Raw genomic sequence first — 3,078 nt, 5'->3', positions numbered from 1 at the left:
GTAATTGTAATAATATTTCACATTATTACTATTTATTTTTGATAAAATAAATGCAGCCTTGGTGAGTGTAAGAGACTTCTTTCAAAAACCAAAAAAAATAGTTTTTGAATTAGTGTATTTTAAAAAAGTTTATTTTTGCTTGGTTAAACCCTCAATGCATTAAATTTAATTGTATTTTTTTTTTTAATTGTATCAAAGCACAAAACAAAGTGAAACCAACATGATTACAGAGCGTACATTTTTAATTACCGAAAACCCTTTTTAATTTGTTTTAACCTAGATTTCTGAGGATTTCTTTTGTCATCTGTGATCATGCCAGCTCAAAGTGGTCAAGCTGTTTTTTGGAACATGCTGGCTGGTTGACCAGCCAATAACCAGCATCTTTGTTCTGTAGCTACCAGCTTAAGCTGGTTTTTCCAGCGAGGAGAGGTGGCTGGTCCCCCTGGGCCTTGTGCAAGCATAACTTGCCCTTGATTGTCCTTGACCTTAATTCAGATCTGTGGCTTGTATGACTCTGAATTATATTTGGGACACTATTTGCTCTGACTTCAGATCATGTCTGCCATTAATTTGGGGGTAATGCTACTGAGGACCTCAAACTGTCACATTCTATCCATTTCCTTGGATTGATTCAACTGGTTAAAAAAAGCCTAGAGGTGAAAAACGACGAGTCTCTCCTGAGTACGGCTCATTTCAACAAAAACCAATGAATTGTTCTCTATAATTATTTCCCTTTGCCCCATTAACCAGTGTGTAGTAAAGGTGATGGTATAAATGTAGGCTAAAAAATTTGTTTTGATCAACACGACCTCAGATAACAAAACGTGCCAGCGGGTGAATCACTAGTGCTGCGGTTATAACAGCATCTCTGCGGCTCGACAGCAACAGCTGTGTTGATTTATAATTTTATTTAGAGCCTCACATGTTGTAATTTCCACAACTGTATAATTGCTTTTGTGTGCTCTTGATATGAATTGACAGTCTGCTCTGAACGAGTGGTGTTTAGCGTCTTTAAGTGGATTCTCTCCAGGTGCTAAAGTGCTTGTGACTGACTTGTATTTTTCGCATCAAGCGGCCGGTGCTGTGCAGTTTGCCTGAGCGCACTTCTGAGAACTTGTCAATCATGTTGTCTCTTCTGTATTTAAATCATAATGGTGGCGAGGGCCCTTTGGGTTTTGTTGAAAACTATGCGGTGCACTTGCACAAAATGTGACTAGTTACTTGCTTTAAACTCTTTGCTGAAGTGCATAAGTGCTCTTGCTCTTTCTCTTTCATTTGTGCTGAAGTGGGCTGCCAGTATTTCATCTACTGTACAGTATAATCCTCTACAATTGTAACATTGTGCTCTGACAGTCTTTTGAGCCCAACTATTAGATGTTCTTCTTAGTAAGCAGTGGGGCTCCATTATAAAATATTCCTTCACTTTCCTCCTACTGTTAGGTTGCCACATGACTGAATTCTGCTTTACCAGACAGCCCAAGGGGATTGTGGGGGATTATGTTTGGTCTCTCTCCACTGGAGAGGGCCTGAGGCTGATGTTTCAGCTTGTTTACTAGTTGAATCTCTGTGAAAGAGCAAATGGTGGTTCGTAAGCACTTTATTCATTCACTAGTGCGCGTGTGTGGTGGTAATGCTTGATTATGTTGATGGCAAGTAAATCTGTATTGCAGGGCAGATTTTAATGCCCCACTTCTGATGAAATGAAAATAAGAATTTTTATTGGTGGATTTTTTTTATTCTTGTTTAAATGTGTAACACATTGCCTATATTTAACAAATACTGTATATATGTTTAACAATTTATTCTCATTGTTTAGCACTTTTTTTTTTTAATTGATATGGAAATTGAAACTATAGGCCTAGTTTCTGTTATATGACTAAGTTTATCTTGAATTTAAGATGCTTTTTCTGTTCAAAACTTTGTGATCAGTATGGTTTAATTTTTTTGATATAATTTCTTATGCTCACAATGGCTGCCTTTATTTGATAAAAAATACAGTAAAACTGTAATATTGTGAAATAATATTACAATTTAAAGTTGAATAATTATTTTAATTGTAATGTTTTAAAATGTCATTTAATTTTCAGAAGCCTTCATAAAACATTCTAATATGCTTATTTGATGCTCAAGAAAGATTTTCTTTTCTAATTATTCTTTGTTAATGTTGTTGACAGTGGTTGTGCTGATAAATATATTTTTGTGGAAACAATACTTTTTTCAGGGTTCTTTAAATAGAAATAATTTTCTATTTTGTTTTTTAACAAAGTAAAAGTATTTACTGTCACTTTTGATGAATTTAATGCATCCTTTCTGAACAAAAGTATTTAAAAAACTTTGACCATAAACTTTTGAATGGAAGTGTACATATGTACACTATTCTGTAATGTATTATAATAATTCTGTAATTTATTATAATAATTTGTTTTGGCTTCAGTACAGTGACAATATAAAAGCTAATTATTTAATTATGGAAACTAAAGAATTTATTGTCATAATGTTTTTCCTTAGATTAAATAGATTTTTTTTCATAAATATAAAGTTGCCTGTAAGGGGTCATTATATTTGACTTATATTTGATTATAAAAGTTATAAACATCAACAAACCAACCAGATGTTTTAATGCAGGTATACAAGATAATGAAGTATTTAAACACACCTTCCACTTACCTGCTCCCCACAGACATAGTTTATGTCATTTGCATCACTGCTCCTCCTGGCATTAATGATGCAAAAACGGTGGATTCACTTCACAGAAAGCAGATATGACAGAGGGCTTGGAGAGATATGCATCTATGAAAATAAGTATTTTGCCCTCTGTTTGTATTACTTTTATAAATATTTGCAGGTACACACTTTTGCAACCCAGTTGGCATCCATATTTTTTCATCTCAGCCGGCTGGTCATGAGTGGCAGTGTGATGTTCCCATAGCAACCCTGCTGTTTGGTTAATGACTGTTCTGCTGTTAAATGGCATGGGAAGACTGACGGCAGGCGAGACGAGAAAGCAGGAGAAGCAAAAAATATGATGTAGTAGAGGAGAGAAAATATGCTGTTGCATCTTAGAGATAACTTGATTAT

Source organism: Sinocyclocheilus anshuiensis, unplaced genomic scaffold, assembly GCF_001515605.1.
Source record: "Sinocyclocheilus anshuiensis isolate Anshui unplaced genomic scaffold, SAMN03320099.WGS_v1.1 scaffold694, whole genome shotgun sequence".
Classification (NCBI taxonomy): Eukaryota; Metazoa; Chordata; class Actinopteri; order Cypriniformes; family Cyprinidae; genus Sinocyclocheilus; species Sinocyclocheilus anshuiensis.
The sequence above is the reverse complement of the archived record's forward strand: the minus strand, read 5'-3'. Positions refer to the sequence as shown.